General features: G+C 51.5%; 1 protein-coding gene across 2 annotated transcripts in view; it reads left to right on the plus strand.

The window, feature by feature from the left end:
* The window catches only part of myh9b (myosin, heavy chain 9b, non-muscle), a 127,030-nt gene that overhangs the window by 23,327 nt on the left and 87,425 nt on the right, over positions 1-16,278 (plus strand). The gene's annotated exons all lie outside the window — the stretch shown is intronic.

A 16,278-nucleotide genomic window follows, 5' to 3' on the forward strand; every position in this document is an offset into this window, starting at 1 on the left:
TAGATGCAGGAGGAGGCCATTTGGCCCTTTGAGCCTTTCATTGTGATCATGGCTGATCATCTGCAATCAATTTTCTACTGAATTATTGAAAACCTGAGGGAAGTGACTTGGATCAACTTGCTCTATCTCATGCTGCATTGCTGAGGAGGTTGTTGAAGATGTACAAAGGGGGAAAAGCGGCATGAGTTGCCACCCCACATCTAAACCATTTTGGATACTGCGTACAGAAGCATGTTGCAAGATATGGGTTTTTCCTGGAGGTTTTCAGGAGCTAATATGTGACTGATGTGTTGCCTCCTAAAATTAATGCTGTTTTAATATGTTCTTATTAGGAACCAAAGATCAAATGGAAATGTGCAACAATACAGGGAGTTTTGATTGTGCAGTGTGATGTAATGGTTTTATTTGTCAGGAGTGTTACTAACTAGGATATTGATTTTAACATAATTTATAAAATATATATTTTTTAAAATGTTTGGTTATTAGAATGCAAAAACAATATCTCAAAGTGGTAGAAACAGATTTGGTAGTGCTTTTCAAAAGAGATAAAACTTGAGAGAATGTAGAACAATGTAGGTATAGCAGGGGCATGGTGTAGATAACATTTTAAAAGGGAGATTAGTTTTAGTTGTCCTCTGGAATGCAATTGAGTAATGTAACAAAAACTGCTATCTGCTCCCAGGAATTAAAATGAATCACAGAATTATATATTGTGAGATTCTGTGGTGAATTTTGCTTCAGTAATTTGTCACTTTTAATACTTTTAGTTTTAAAACAAGAAGCTAAAAACGTGAAAAGTGGGTTAGATCGCAGTGAAGTTTCAGATGCAAGCCTTTAAATGGAAATCGTGGGTTGCAGGTTCCGTGTGTGAAAATTATATTCTGTTTTTACCACGGATGCCCTCTGGCCTATTGATCTTTTTGTAACATATACTATTCCTTATTTCAGCATCTCCAATATGTGCTAACCAAAAACACTGGTGGATAGGGATGACCTCATCGGGTTGTATTCAGGATTTTGGGTGTGGTGGAGCCTTTGCCTTTTTAATAGACCAACTAGGAAGCAAGAGAATAGATAATGAAAAAGCAGCTAATATTCAAATGTATAATGACCATGTGGTTAATACGTAAATGTTTATTCTATTGATGAATAGGTGTGACTGAAGTATGATTTAATGATAAAAGTTTTGTGCTTGCTGTGAGTAATATATTTGTCCACACTTAACCCAACCCATTAGTTATAATTCACTTTGAATTTAAAAAAAACTGTTCTACCATTAACGGGATTTTTTTCCTTGCTGAGTCCCTACCAATTGCAATTTTAAGGGATGAGCTCCTATGATAAACAGGCATGTGAATTTTTAGCGGATTTCCGCGTTTTTAAAATCCATTTTCCGCGCCTTTTGCACGATTTCTGCGTTTTTCACTTTACCAAATAAACGGAGAAATCGGATCGGAAAAAAAAGAAAGGAAAAACCCCCGATGTATAGACTTGTAATGAACGCTAGGAATCCGCTAGAGGTCGCTGGGGATTCCACGAGAAGTCCCCCGGCGCCCTGGAAGTTTACCTGAAAATGTGGCACCTAGGCTGGGCAAGGCAGTCAATCTCAACCTCATCGGGACTTCCACGGCCGATCGGTGGGTTGAATTTGCAACCTGTGGCCGGGGCTCTGGAACTCCAGCCCAGCTGGAGCCAGCACATCTATCCCCATAGCCAACTTCCTTGGCCAGCTGGATAAACCAGCAAAGCTCTGGAACCAAGAGTGCCAGAAAATCAGTGGTGGAACTGTAATGAGTAAATATTAAATTTAAGTGCAAGATTATATAACTAAATTAATTAAGACAGGGTTAAAATAAAGCCAATTACCACCTTTTTGGGCTGATTATCAATTAATGTGCGAATTTACTTCAAAATGTTATTAGTATACAGTGACATATTCACATTATTTTGTAATGTCTGTTTTTACTTTGAAATGCACTAAAAGAGGCTTGAAACCAGTAGTTTTGTGTGTAAATTTAAAAAAGTCAAATTTTTTGACCCCCGTTATATGCCTCGCGCAAGCGCTCGGCTCTTTTCCTTTTTTTTTAACCTCACTCACATGCCTGGAAAAAGGACAACCTCATATTAGAGTCCTCCAGCATAGAAGTGGGCTTCTGGCATTCCCTTCTGCTCTGTTCATCAAGTACTAATCTCATTTACCATTTACCCTACCATTTTCATCTATGCCATGACAATTCGAGTAGTTATGGCGACATTTAATTTTTTATGTAGATAAGTACTTGTCTTCTCGGGGGATGTTTGACAGAACTTGGATAGTTTAGAAGATGGTGTACTATTTCAGCCTTTTATGCTGGGTTTCAATCTGCTTGTGACATATGAACTTGAAGTTGTCAATGTAATCGGTGGCACAGCGGTAGAGTTGCTGCCTTACAGCGAATGCAGCGCCGGAGACTCGGGTTCGATCCTGACTACGGGTGCCGTCTGTACGGAGTTTGTACGTTCTCCCCGTGACCTGCGTGGGTTTTCTCCGAGATCTTCGGTTTCCTCCCACACTCCAAAGACATACAGGTTTGTAGGTTAATTGACTGGGTAAATGTAAAAATTGTCCCTAGTGTGTGTAGGATAGTGTTAATGTGCAGGGATCGCTGGGCGGTGCGGATTTGGTGGGCCGAAGGGCCTGTTTCCGCGCTGTATCTCTAAATTTAAAATCTAAAAATCTAATTGCTTCTCCATCTATCTATATCTATCTATCTATCTTCTATATATAATACTAAAACTCTGCGGTCCAACATTCCGTATGTATGTATGTATATGTGTATGTACGGAAGATTACTTACAAACCCTACTCCTCCTAGACGGTACACCAAAGCGCTACGATTTTTGTACCGCCGTATTCACCATTAACCTGGGCAACTATTGTAAGTACTTTCGTTCAAATTGAAGCTACCTTTTTAAAGCTAGAGAGATATTAAAGTTTAAATTTTCATTTCTAACCCTTTTCTTCAAGGGGCTACATTTGTTTCCAAAAGTTTACAGAAAAGGATTTAGTTTTCAGCAAGGATTTAGTTTTCAGCTTGTGACGGCGGCTACATTGTTTCGAAAAGCTTCCAAGAAGTCTTTTTTGTTATTGCAAGTCAAGTCAAGTCAAGTCAAGTCACTTTTATTTGTATAGCACATTTAAAAACAACCCACGTTGACCAAAGTACTGCACATCTGATTAGGAAAAAAACCCAAAACATCTGATTAGGAAAAAAAAAAAAAAAAGAAGGCTATAGTGGTCACTTGACATACACAGATCAGGAGGACAGAGTAAGAGTGGGGCTGGGGGAGGAGAGAATGGGGGGTGTGGGGACGGGCCCAACGGGCCCTCCCCAACGGGCACACTTGGAGAGTAAGAGTGGGGCTGGGGGAGGAGAGAATGGGGGGTGTGGGGACGGGCCCAACGGGCCCTCTTTTCCGGGCCCAACGGGCACACTTGGAGAGTAAGAGTGGGGCTGGGGGAGTGAGAATGGGGGGTGTGGGGACGGGCCCAACGGGCCCTCTTTTCTAGTCTATCTATCTATATACTACTAAAACTCTGCGGTCCAACATTCCGTATGTATGTATGTATATGTGTATGTACGGAAGATTCCGAAGAATTTCTGTCCATAACTTACAAACCCTACTCCTCCCTGAAGTTACACCAAAGCGCTACGATTTTTGTACCGCCATATTCACCATTAACGTGGGCAACTATTGTAAGTACTTTCGTTCAAATTGAAGCTACCTTTTTAAAGCTAGAGAGATATTAAAGTTTAAATTTTCATTTCTAACCCTTTTCTTGAAGGGGCTTCAGCGCGTGATGTCACAATGGCACCCGTGCACCAATGAGAGATCAGCTCGGTTTTAAATTTACATCTTCAGCTTGTGACGTCACAATGCTTGTGTGAGATTGTTGCAACATTGTTGCGAAAAGCAACTGCCAGTTTTTTAAAGTTGTGCAAGTCACTTAACATACACAGGTCAGCATGGGGCCCCTATTCCCTCCCTCCCCCCCTTCCCCCCTCAACCCCTTCCTCCCCACTCCTTCCCACCTCCATCCCCACTCCCTCCCCCCTCCTCCCCAACTCCCTCCCCACCTCCCTCACCCCTCCTCCCCTAACTCCCCCCCCTCCCTCCTTCCCTCCATCCTCCCCCCCCTCCCTCCACCCTTCCATCCCTCTCCCCCTCCCCCCTCCTTCCACCCTCCCTCCCCCCCTTCTGGTTACAAAGGAAACCCTACGGGGACGGGCCCAACGGGGAAAGAGGGGTACTGGGAAAAGGGGAGGTCCCCCTCCCTCCCCTTCCCCCCTCCCCCTCCCCCCTAACCCTCTCCCTCCCCCTTCCCCCCTCCCCTCCCCCCCTCCCCTCCTCCCTCCACACCTCCCTCCTCCCTCCCTCCCCTCCTCCCGGTTACAATGGAAACCCTACGAGGACGGGCCCAACGGGGAAAGAGGGGTACTGGGAAAAGGGGAGGTCCCCCTCCCTCCCCCTTCCCCCATCCCATCCCCCCTCCCTCCCCTCTCCCTCCCCCTTCCCCCGTTCCCCCCTCCCCTTCCCCCCTCCCTCCACACCTCTCTCCTCCCTCCCTCCCCTTCCCTCCCTCCCATCCTCCCAATGCTTGTTTGAGATGGGTGCTACATTGTTTCGAAAAGCACCACTAACAGATCGCAGTGAGAAGCACTATGTGACCGCGAATGTTTCAAAACAAGCACTTAAAAAGCACTTATCTTTTTTTAAAGTATTTTTTTTTATTGCAAGTCACTTAACATACAGAAATCAGCATTGGGCCCCTATGCTCGTGGGCCACCGGGGCAAGTGTTTCGAAAAAAGCACTGAGAGTGTGTCTGGGGGAGAGAGAGAATGGGGGGGGGTCTGAGAATGGGGACTGGGGAGGGGGACAACAGGGGTCGTTGCGGAGGGGGCTTGGTGGTGGGGGAAAGAGGGGTACTGGGAAAAGGGGAGGTTCCACTTCCCCCCTCAACCCCTTCCTCCCCCCTCCTTCCCACCTCCATCCCCACTCGCTCCCCCCCTCCCTCCCCCCTCAATCCCAACCTCCATCATCACACAGCCCCTAACTCCCCCCCTCCCTCCTTCCCTCCATCCCACCCTCCCCCACTCCCTGCCCCCTCCCTCCACCCTTCCATCCCTCTCCCCCTCCCACCTCCTTCCACCCTCCCTCCCCCCCTCCCGGTTACAATGGAAACCCTACGGGGACGAGCCCAACGGGGAAAGAGGGGTACTGGGAAAAGGGGAGATCCCCCTCCCTCCCCTCCCCCTACCCCCTTCCCCCCTCCCCTTCCCCCTCCCCTCCCCCCTCCCTCCCCCTCCCCTCCTCCCTTCACACCTCCCTCCTCCCTCCCCCCCCCCTCCCGGTTACAATGGAAACCCTATGAGGACAGGCCCAACGGGGAAAGAGGGGTACTGGGAAAAGGGGAGGTCCCCCTTCCCCCTCAACCCCTTCATCCCCCCTCCTTCCCACCTCCATCCCCACTCCCTCCCCCCCTCCTCCCCCTCCCTCCCCAACTCCCTCCCCCCTCCCCCCTAACTCCCCCCTCCCTCCTTCCCTCCCTCCCCAATCCCTCCCCCCCTCCCTCCACCCTTCCATCCCTCTCCCCCCTCCTTCCACCCTCCCTCCCCCCTCCCGGTTACAATTGAAACCCTACGAGGACGGGCCCAACGGGGAAAGAGGAGTACTGGGAAAAGGGGAGGTCCCCTCCCTCCCCCCTTCCCCCTCCCCTCCCCCCTCCCCTCTCCCTCCCCCTCCCCCCTACCCCCCTCCCTCCCCTCCCCCCTCCCTCCCCTCCCCTCCTCCCTCCACACCTCCCTCCTCCCTCCCTCCCCCTTCCCGCCCTCCCCTCCCGGTTACAATGGAAACCCTACGAGGACGGGCCCAACGGGGAAAGAGGGGTACTGGGAAAAGGGGAGGTCCCCCTCCCTCCCTCCCCCCTCCCCTCTCCCTCCCCCCCTTCCCTCCTCCCTTCCCCCCTCCCCCTCCCATTCCCCCCTCCCTCCCCCCTACCCCCCTCCCTCCCCTCTCCCTCCCCCCTCCCCCCCTCCCCTCCCTCCTCCCTCCCCCTTCCCTCCCCCAACCCTCCCCCTTTCCTCCCCTCCCGGTTACAATGGAAACCCTACGAGGACGGGCCCAACGGGCCCACTCGGTCTAGTATACTACTAAAACTCTGCGGTCCAACATTCCGTATGTATATGTGTATGTACGCAAAGATTCCGAAGAGTTTCTGTCCATAACTTACAAACCCTACTCCTCCCTGACGGTACACCAAAGCGCTACGATTTTTGTACCGCCATATTCACCATTAACATGGGCAACTATTGTAAGTACTTTCGTTCAAATTGAAGCTGCCTTTTTAAAGCTAGAGAGATATTAAAGTTTAATTTTCATTTCTAACCCTTTTCTTGAAGGGGCTTCAGCGCGTGATGTCACAATGGCACCCGTGCACCAATGAGAGATCAGCTCGGTTTTAAATTTACATCTTCAGCTTGTGACGTCACAATGCTTGTGTGAGATTGTTGCAACATTGTTGCGAAAGGCAACTGCCAGTTTTTTAAAGTTGTGCAAGTCACTTAACATACACAGATCAGCATGGGGCCCCTATTCCCTCCCTCCCCCCCCTTCCCCCCTCAACCCCTTCCTCCCCACTCCTTCCCACCTCCATCCCCACTCCCTCCACCCCTCCTCCCCAACTCCCTCCCCACCTCCCTCACCCCTCCTCCCCTAACTCCCCCCCTCCCTCCTTCCCTCCATCCCTCCCCCCCTCCCTCCACCCTTCCATCCCTCTCCCCCTCCCCCCTCCTTCCACCCTCCCTCCCCCCTTCTGGTTACAAAGGAAACCCTACGGGGACGGGCCCAACGGGGAAAGAGGGGTACTGGGAAAAGGGGAGGTCCCCCTCCCTCCCCTCCCCTCCCCCTCCCCCCTAACCCTCTCCCTCCCCCTTCCCCCTCCCCTCCTCCCTCCACACCTCCCTCCTCCCTCCCTCCCCTCCTCCCGGTTACAATGGAAACCCTACGAGGACGGGCCCAACGGGGAAAGAGGGGTACTGGGAAAAGGGGAGGTCCCCCTCCCTCCCCCCTTCCCCCATCCCATCCCCCCTCCCTCTCCTCTCCCTCCCCCTTCCCCCCGTTCCCCCCTCCCCTTCCCCCATCCCTCCACACCTCTCTCCTCCCTCCCTCCCCTTCCCTCCCTCCCATCCTCCCAATGCTTGTTTGAGATGGGTGCTACATTGTTTCGAAAAGCACCACTAACAGATCGCAGTGAGAAGCACTATGTGACCGCGAATGTTTCAAAACAAGCACTTAAAAAGCACTTATCTTTTTTTAAAGTATTTTTTTTAATTGCAAGTCACTTAACATACACAGATCAGCATTGGGCCCCTATGCTCGTGGGCCACCGGGGCAAGTGTTTCCCGGTTACAATGGAAACCCTACGGGGACGGGCCCAACGGGGAAAGAGGGGTACTGGGAAAAGGGGAGATCCCCCTCCCTCCCCTCCCCCCTACTCCCTCCCCCCTTCCCCCCTCCCCTTCCCCCCTCCCCTCCCCCCTCCCTCCCCCTCCCCTCCTCCCTCCACACCTCCCTCCCTCCCCCCTCCCGGTTACAATGGAAACCCTATGAGGACGGGCCCAACGGGGAAAGAGGGGTACTGGGAAAAGGGGAGGTCCCCCTTCCCCCCTCAACCCCTTCATCCCCCCTCCTTCCCACCTCCATCCCCACTCCCTCCCCCCCTCCTCCCCCTCCCTCCCCAACTCCCTCCCCCCTCCCCCCTAACTCCCCCCTCCCTCCTTCCCTCCCTCCCCAATCCCTCCCCCCCTCCCTCCACCCTTCCATCCCTCTCCCCCCTCCTTCCACCCTCCCTCCCCCCCTCCCGGTTACAATTGAAACCCTACGAGGACCGGCCCAACGGGGAAAGAGGAGTACTGGGAAAAGGGGAGGTCCCCCTCCCTCCCCCCTTCCCCTCCCCCCTACCCCCCTCCCTCCCCTCCCCCCTCCCTCCCCTCCCCTCCTCCCTCCACACCTCCCTCCTCCCTCCCTCCCCCTTCCCGCCCTCCCCTCCTCCCGGTTACAATGGAAACCCTACGAGGACGGGCCCAACGGGGAAAGAGGGGTACTGGGAAAAGGGGAGGTCCCCCTCCCTCCCCCCTACCCACCTCCCTCCCCTCTCCCTCCCCCCTTTCCCTCCTCCCTTCCCCCCTCCCCTCCCCCTCCCATCCCCCCCTCTCCCCCTCCCTCCCCCCTACCCCCTCCCTCCCCTCTCCCTCCCCCCTCCCCTCCCCCCCTCCCCTCCCCTCCTCCCTCCCCCTTCCCTCCCCCAACCCTCCCCCTTTCCTCCCCTCCCGGTTACAATGGAAACCCTACGAGGACGGGCCCAACGGGCCCACTCGGTCTAGTATAATACTAAAACTCTGCGGTCCAACATTCCGTATGTATGTATGTATATGTGTATGTACGGAAGATTACTTACAAACCCTACTCCTCCTAGACGGTACACCAAAGCGCTACGATTTTTGTACCGCCGTATTCACCATTAACCTGGGCAACTATTGTAAGTACTTTCGTTCAAATTGAAGCTACCTTTTTAAAGCTAGAGAGATATTAAAGTTTAAATTTTCATTTCTAACCCTTTTCTTCAAGGGGCTACATTTGTTTCCAAAAGTTTACAGAAAAGGATTTAGTTTTCAGCAAGGATTAGTTTAAATTTTCATTTCTAACCCTTTTCTTCAAGGGGCTACATTTGTTTCAAAAAGTTTACAGAAAAGCATTTAGTTTTCAGCAAGGATTTAGTTTTCAGCTTGTGACGGCTACATTGTTTCGAAAAGCTTCCAAGAAGTCTTTTTTGTTATTGCAAGTCAAGTCAAGTCAAGTCAAGTCACTTTTATTTGTATAGCACATTTAAAAACAACCCACGTTGACCAAAGTACTGCACATCTGATTAGGAAAAAAAACCAAAACATCTTGGAGAGTAAGAGTGGGGCTGGGGGAGGAGAGAATGGGGGGTGTGGGGACGGGCCCAACGGGCCCTCCCCAACGGGCACACTTGGAGAGTAAGGGTGGGGCTGGGGGAGGAGAGAATGGGGGGTGTGGGGACGGGCCCAACGGGCCCTCTTTTCTAGTATAATACTAAAACTCTGCGGTCCAACATTCCGTATGTATGTATGTATATGTGTATGTACGGAAGATTACTTACAAACCCTACTCCTCCTAGACGGTACACCAAAGCGCTACGATTTTTGTACCGCCGTATTCACCATTAACCTGGGCAACTATTGTAAGTACTTTCGTTCAAATTGAAGCTACCTTTTTAAAGCTAGAGAGATATTAAAGTTTAAATTTTCATTTCTAACCCTTTTCTTCAAGGGGCTACATTTGTTTCCAAAAGTTTACAGAAAAGGATTTAGTTTTCAGCAAGGATTTAGTTTTCAGCTTGTGACGGCGGCTACATTGTTTCGAAAAGCTTCCAAGAAGTCTTTTTTGTTATTGCAAGTCAAGTCAAGTCAAGTCAAGTCACTTTTATTTGTATAGCACATTTAAAAACAACCCACGTTGACCAAAGTACTGCACATCTGATTAGGAAAAAAACCCAAAACATCTGATTAGGAAAAAAAAAAAAAAAAAGAAGGCTATAGTGGTCACTTGACATACACAGATCAGGAGGACAGAGTAAGAGTGGGGCTGGGGGAGGAGAGAATGGGGGGTGTGGGGACGGGCCCAACGGGCCCTCCCCAACGGGCACACTTGGAGAGTAAGAGTGGGGCTGGGGGAGGAGAGAATGGGGGGTGTGGGGACGGGCCCAACGGGCCCTCTTTTCCGGGCCCAACGGGCACACTTGGAGAGTAAGAGTGGGGCTGGGGGAGTGAGAATGGGGGGTGTGGGGACGGGCCCAACGGGCCCTCTTTTCTAGTATAATACTAAAACTCTGCGGTCCAACATTCCGTATGTATGTATGTATATGTGTATGTACGGAAGATTACTTACAAACCCTACTCCTCCTAGACGGTACACCAAAGCGCTACGATTTTTGTACCGCCGTATTCACCATTAACCTGGGCAACTATTGTAAGTACTTTCGTTCAAATTGAAGCTACCTTTTTAAAGCTAGAGAGATATTAAAGTTTAAATTTTTCATTTCTAACCCTTTTCTTCAAGGGGCTACATTTGTTTCCAAAAGTTTCCAGAAAAGGATTTAGTTTTCAGCAAGGATTTAGTTTTCAGCTTGTGACGGCTACATTGTTTCGAAAAGCTTCCAAGAAGTCTTTTTTGTTATTGCAAGTCAAGTCAAGTCAAGTCAGTTTTATTTGTATAGCACATTTAAAAACAACCCACGTTGACCAAAGTACTGCACATCTGATTAGGAAAAAACAAACAAACATCTGATTAGGGAGGTCACTTGACATACACAGATCAGGAGGACGGGCCCAACGGGCACACTTGGAGAGTAAGAGTGGGGCTGGGGGAGGAGAGAATGGGGGGTGTGGGGACGGGCCCAACGGGCCCTCTTTTCCGGGCCCAACGGGCACACTTGGAGAGTAAGAGTGGGGCTGGGGGAGTGAGAATGGGGGGTGTGGGGACGGGCCCAACGGGCCCTCTTTTCTAGTATAATACTAAAACTCTGCGGTCCAACATTCCGTATGTATGTATGTATATGTGTATGTACGGAAGATTACTTACAAACCCTACTCCTCCTAGACGGTACACCAAAGCGCTACGATTTTTGTACCGCCGTATTCACCATTAACCTGGGCAACTATTGTAAGTACTTTCGTTCAAATTGAAGCTACCTTTTTAAAGCTAGAGAGATATTAAAGTTTAAATTTTTCATTTCTAACCCTTTTCTTCAAGGGGCTACATTTGTTTCCAAAAGTTTCCAGAAAAGGATTTAGTTTTCAGCAAGGATTTAGTTTTCAGCTTGTGACGGCTACATTGTTTCGAAAAGCTTCCAAGAAGTCTTTTTTGTTATTGCAAGTCAAGTCAAGTCAATTTTATTTGTATAGCACATTTAAAAACAACCCACGTTGACCAAAGTACTGCACATCTGATTAGGAAAAAAAACAAAAACATCTGATTAGGAAAAAAAAAAAAACGGGCACACTTGGAGAGTAAGAGTGGGGCTGGGGAAGGAGAGAATGGGGGGTGTGGGGACGGGCCCAACGGGCCCTCCCCAACGGGCACACTTGGAGAGTAAGAGTGGGGCTGGGGGAGGAGAGAATGGGGGGTGTGGGGACGGGCCCAACGGGCCCTCTTTTCTAGTCTATATACTACTAAAACTCTGCGGTCCAACATTCCGTATGTATGTATGTATATGTGTATGTACGGAAGATTCCGAAGAATTTCTGTCCATAACTTACAAACCCTACTCCTCCCTGAAGGTACACCAAAGCGCTACGATTTTTGTACCGCCATATTCACCATTAACGTGGGCAACTATTGTAAGTACTTTCGTTCAAATTGAAGTTACCTTTTTAAAGCTAGAGAGATATTAAAGTTTAAATTTTCATTTCTAACCCTTTTCTTGAAGGGGCTTCAGCGCGTGATGTCACAATGGCACCCGTGCACCAATCAGAGATCAGCTCGGTTTTAAATTTACATCTTCAGCTTGTGACGTCACAATGCTTGTGTGAGATTGTTGCAACATTGTTGCGAAAGGCAACTGCCAGTTTTTTAAAGTTGTGCAAGTCACTTAACATACACAGATCAGCATGGGGCCCCTATTCCCTCCCTCCCCCCCCCTTCTCCCCTCAACCCCTTCCTCCCCACTCCTTCCCACCTCCATCCCCACTCCCTCCCCCCCTCCCTCCCCCCTCAATCCCAACCTCCATCACCACTCAGCCCCTAACTCCCCCCCTCCCTCCTTCCCTCCATCCCACCCTCCCCCACTCCCTCCCCCCTCCCTCCACCATTCCATCCCTCTCCCCCTCCCCCCTCCTTCCACCCTCCCTCCCCCCCTCCCGGTTACAATGGAAACTATACGGGGACGGGCCCAACGGGGAAAGAGGGGTACTGGGAAAAGGGGAGGTCCCACTTCCCCCCTCAACCCCTTCCTCCCCCCTCCTTCCCACCTCAATCCCCACTCCCTCCCCCCTCCCTCCCCCCTCAATCCCAACCTCCATCACCACTCAGCCCCTAACTCCCCCGCTCCCTCCTTCCCTCCATCCCACCCTCCCCCACTCCCTCCCCCCTCCCTCCACCATTCCATCCCTCTCCCCCTCCCCCCTCCTTCCACCCTCCCTCCCCCCTCCCGGTTACAATGGAAACCCTACGGGGACGGGCCCAACGGGGAAAGAGGGGTACTGGGAAAAGGGGAGGTCCCCCTTCCCCCCTCAACCCCTTCATCCCCCCTCCTTCCCACCTCCATCCCCACTCCCTCCCCCCCTCCTCCCCAACTCCCTCCCCCCTAACTCCCCCCTCCCTCCTTCCCTCCATCCCTCCCTCCCCCAATCCCTCCCCCTCCCTCCACCCTTCCATCCCTCTCCCCCTCCCCCCTCCTTCCACCCTCTCTCCCCCCTCCCGGTTACAATTGAAACCCTACGAGGACGGGCCCAACGGGGAAAGAGGGGTACTGGGAAAAGGGGAGGTCCCCCTCACTACCCCCTTCCCCCTCCCCTCCCCCCTTCCCCTCCCTCCCCCTCCCCCCTCCCTCCCCTCCCCCTCCCTCCCCTCCCCTCCTCCCTCCACCCCTCCCTCCTCCCTCCCTCCCCCTTCCCTCCCTCCCCTCCTCACGGTTACAATGGAAACCCTACGAGGACGGGCCCAACGGGGAAAGAGGGGTACTGGGAAAAGGGGAGATCCCCCTCCCTCCCCCTTCCCCCCTCTCCCCCTTACCTCCCCCCCTCCCTCCCCTCTCCCTCCCTCCTCCCCCCTTCCCCCCTCCCCCCCTCCCCTCCCCCTCCCCTCCTCCCTCCACACCTCCCTCCTCCCTCCCTCCCTCCCCCTTCCCTCCCTCCCCTCCTCCCGGTTACAATGGAAACCCTACGAGGACGGGCCCAATGGTGAAAGAGGGGTACTGGGAAAATGGGAGGTTCCCCTCCCTCCCCCCTCCCTCCCTTCTCCCTCCCCCCCTCCCTCCCCCTCCCCTTCCCCCCTCCCTCCCCTTCCCCCCTCCCCCCTCCCTACCCCTCCCCCCTACCCCCTTCCCTCCCCTCTCCCTCCTCCCTTCCCCCCTCCCCTCCCCCTCCCCTCCCCCTCCCCTCCCCCCTCCACACCTCCCTACTCCCTCCCTCGAAAAGCAACTGACAGAAGCACTAAGTAGCCGCGAATGTTTCAAAACCAGCACTTAACCGCGAATGTTTTTTTAAAAAGCACTTAACCGCGAATGTTTCAAAACAAGCAATTAAAAAGCACTTTTTTAAAAAAAGTATTTTTTTTTATTCCAAGAGAATGGGGGGGGGGTCTGAGAATGGGGACTGGGTAGGGGGACAACAGGGGTCGTTGCGGTGGGGGCTTGGTGGTGGGGGAAAGAGGGGTACTGGGAAAAGGGGAGGTCCCACTTCCCCCTCAACCTCTTCCTCCCCCCTCCTTCCCACCTCCATCCCGACTCTCTCCCCCCTCAATCCCAACCTCCATCACCACTCAGCCCCTAACTCACCCCTCCCTCCTTCCCTCCATCCGACCCTCCCCCACTCCCTCCCCCCCTCCCTCCACCCTTCCACCCCTCTCCCCCTCCTTCCACCCTCCCTCCCCCCCTCCCGGTTACAATGGAAACCCTACGGGGACGGGCCCAACGGTGAAAGAGGGGTACTGGGAAAAGGGGAGTTCCCCCTCCCTCCCCTCCTCCCTCCCCTCCCCCCTACCCCTCTTCCCCCCTCCCCCTCCCCTCCCTCACCCTCCCCTCCTCCCTCCACACCTCCCTCCTCCCTCCCTCCCCCCTCCCGGTTACAATGGAAACCCTACGAGGACGGGCCCAACGGGGAAAGAGGAGTACTGGGAAAAGGGGAGGTCCCCCTCCCTCCCCCCTTCCCGCTCCCCTCCCCCCTCCCCTCTCCCTCCCCCTCCCCCCTACCCCCCTCCCTCCCCTCCCCCCTCCCTCCCCTCCCCTCCTCCCTCCACACCTCCCTCCTCCCTCCCTCCCCCTTCCCGCCCTCCCGTCCTCCCGGTTACAATGGAAACCCTACGAGGACGGGCCCAACGGGGAAAGAGGGGTACTGGGAAAAGGGGAGGTCCCCCTCCCTCCCTCCCCCCTACCCACCTCCCTCCCCTCTCCCTCCCCCCTTCCCTCCTCCCTTCCCCCCTCCCCCCTCCCATCCCCCCCTCTCCCCCCTCCCTCCCCCCTACCCCCCTCCCTCCCCTCTCCCTCCCCCCTTCCCCCCTCCCCCCTCCCCTCCCTCCCCTCCTCCCTCCCCCTTCCCTCCCCTAACCCTCCCCCTTTCCTCCCCTCCCGGTTACAATGGAAACCCTACGAGGACGGGCCCAACGGGCCCACTCGGTCTAGTCTTTAATGATGTTCCACAGGCGATACTCAATGGAGTGTTGGGCGTTTTTTTTAGTAGACTTTGAGAACATTCTTAAATCTTTTCCTCTGCTTACTGCAGAATCAGAATTCAGAATCAGAATTACCTTTATTTGTCATCCAAAAAACAAGTCTTTTGGACAAGACTTCGTCACCGACAGTCCAACAATAAGAACAATAAAATAAGCAAATTACACAACCCCAACCAACACAAAACACAAAAAAAGAAACATCCATCACAGTGAGTCTCCTCCAGTCCCCTCCTCACTATGATGGAAGGCCAGAATGTCTTTTCTCTTCCCCTGCCGTCTTCTCCCGCGGTCAGGCTGTTGTAGTTGCCACGTTCTAAAGCAGCATGCTTTAGACCTACCAGCACCTCAAAGCAGAGTTTTTCACACCTGTTATCACCATGAAGGTTTTGGACAATTTAACCATTTGTGAGAGGATGTGTCTTCAAGAATACTTGCATTGTGTGGTGAAGAAGGCTGATATGATTACTCAAAGTTAAGGCTGAAGAGTTCACAGCTTTCTTCTGCCAAAGTATAGAATGTATGATTTATTAGTCCTTGGTTCCCCAAGGATCTAATCTTGCATTCTAATCTTCAGTCACTTTGATTCAGTCCATGTGATATCAAGAAACTGCTGAAAGTATTTGATACTGCATGGGCTTAGGGTTTCAACAGAATTCTAGCTCTTGTGCTAATGATGCACAGGTATCCAAGGGTTTAAATAGCAACCCCCCAAACCTACAGCCTCTGAGCCATAAGGATAAAACCATAATACCCAGGGGAATGCAGTTACTTCTACATCCCCTTTGAATTCCTACCATTCAAAGGCACTTTTTTTCTTCTCTGTCATGGGGTCACAATCCTGAAATTCCTTGTACTTTGTTCCTGAATGATTCTCCATTTGACTTTATCAGAAATGTACCTAACCATACCAGTTTGGTGGGTGATGGAGTTGATGTTTGCCATTTCCAATGGAATTTATTTCAGAGAAGAAACAATTGTCTAAACATATTTTATGAAATGTGACTACAAAGGATGCAGAGGGATGATTAGATGGTGGGCACAGAGTGTGGTCCAGGTTGGAAATTGTACCAGGCAGGTGCAAATTCTGGTATAGCCTTGGGCATTTGCTCGGGAGTTGGACTAGAAAATTGAGTCTGTGATTAAGAGAATAAAGTGGTGAGCATCAGTCAATCTGTTCAATAGTGGAGGAAATCCTTGCTAATCCAGAGGCGAGGTAGAGCTGGGAATTGTCAGCACAAATGACTGTTGCTGGAAATAAATTGCTGAGAGGCAGCACATGGATAAGAAATGGGATCATTGGTATTCCCGAGGATTAATAATGTAGAAGTAGATCATTTCCATTACATGTGATTATTTGTGTTTGACTGAACAGTTAAAGAAGGAGTTTTGTGAATATAGTTGAGATGAGGTGGAATAGTTTACTTTGTTACAATCATGGGATGCATATGGTGGGGTTGAAGTTTGGATGGGAGTTTTGAGAGGTATTGGCAGGGGAAAAAGCAAAAGATAATGTTTGCAGGTTGCACTGTTTTTTTTTCTCTCTTAGATAATGAAGTCTATGACAGAATGCTGCAGGATTCGAACAATATCGAATATAGAATTTGTCATGATGTGGCAGGCAATGGCCATCTCCAACATTTGAGAGTCTAACTTTCTCTCTTTAGCATCCGTTGGCAAAACCATAATCAAATTGTCATTAATACATTTAGGGACACAATTGACCATTAGCCTGATCAATCATGTAAGACTTCAAGTATGGATTAGAAGCT

The sequence above is a fragment of the Rhinoraja longicauda genome, chromosome 40 (assembly GCF_053455715.1).
Source record: "Rhinoraja longicauda isolate Sanriku21f chromosome 40, sRhiLon1.1, whole genome shotgun sequence".
Lineage (NCBI taxonomy): Eukaryota > Metazoa > Chordata > Chondrichthyes > Rajiformes > Arhynchobatidae > Rhinoraja > Rhinoraja longicauda.